We start from the raw sequence: 1,100 nt of genomic DNA, 5'->3' as shown, positions 1-1,100 counted from the left end.
ATAAGGTTCACCCCTATAATTTACCTCTGCTATTGCAGGGTTTTCAGGATCATAAGCTTCTTCTTCAGAAGATGCCTCTTGAGTATTGTTAGATGCAGCTTGCATTCCATTCAGACTCTGAGAAATCATATTGACTTGCTGAGTCAATATTTTGTTCTGAGCCAATATGGCATTCAGAGTATCAATTTCAAGAACTCCCTTCTTCATAGGCGTCCCATTACTCATAGGATTCCTCTCAGAAGTGTACATGAACTGGTTATTAGCAACCATGTCAATGAGTTCTTGAGCTTCTGCAGGCGTTTTCTTTAGGTGAATGGATCCACCTGCAGAAGTATCCAATGACATCTTAGCCAATTCAGATAGACCATCATAGAATATATCCAGGATGGTCCATTCTGAAAGCATGTCAGAAGGACACTTTTTGGTCAGTTGCTTGTATCTTTCCCAAGCTTCATAGAGGGATTCACCTTCTTTCTGTCTGAAGGTTTGAACATCTACTCTAAGCTTGCTCAGCTTTTGAGGAGGAAAGAACTTGGCTAAGAAAGCCGTGACCAGCTTGTCCCAAGAGTTCAGGCTATCTCTGGGTTGAGAGTCCAACCATACTCTTGCTCTGTCTCTTATAGCAAAAGGGAAAAGCATGAGCCTGTAGACTTCAGGATCTACTCCATTAGTCTTAACAGTATCACATATCTGCAAGAATTCAGTTAAGAACTGAAAAGGATCTTCAGATGGAAGTCCATGAAACTTGCAGTTCTGCTACATCAGAGAAACTAATTGAGGTTTCAGCTCAAAGTTGTTTGCTCCAATGGCAAGAATGGAGATGCTTCTTCCATGTAAATTGGAATTAGGTGCAGTAAAGTCACCAAGCATTCTCCTTGCATTATTGTTGTTGGGTTTGGCTACCATCTCCTTTACTTGTTCAAAATTTTCAATAAGGTTGTCTCTGGATTGTCGTAATTTAGCTTCTGTTAGTTTCCTCTTCAGAGTCCTTTCAGGTTCTGGATTAGCTTCAACAAGAATGCCTTTTTCCTTATTCCTGCTCATAAGAAAGAGAAGAGAACAAGGAAAGAAGAGGAATCCTCTTATTGTTAGTAGAAGAA

At 40.2% G+C, this 1,100-nt stretch overlaps 1 non-coding gene across 1 annotated transcript; it reads left to right on the top strand.

Annotated features, from left to right (window-relative positions):
• Positions 1 to 399: 399 nt before the first annotated feature.
• On the top strand, positions 400 to 507 carry LOC148577667 (small nucleolar RNA R71). The gene has a single exon (XR_015903607.1). It is a non-coding gene; the product is annotated as a small nucleolar RNA R71 (small nucleolar RNA).
• Positions 508 to 1,100: the final 593 nt, after the last annotated feature.

This window comes from Arachis ipaensis, chromosome B1, assembly GCF_059453495.1.
Source record: "Arachis ipaensis isolate K30076 ecotype BB chromosome B1, ASM5945349v1, whole genome shotgun sequence".
In the NCBI taxonomy this organism is placed as follows: Eukaryota; Viridiplantae; Streptophyta; class Magnoliopsida; order Fabales; family Fabaceae; genus Arachis; species Arachis ipaensis.
Note: the sequence above shows the minus strand (reverse complement) of the source record. Positions and strands in the feature narration are given on the sequence as shown.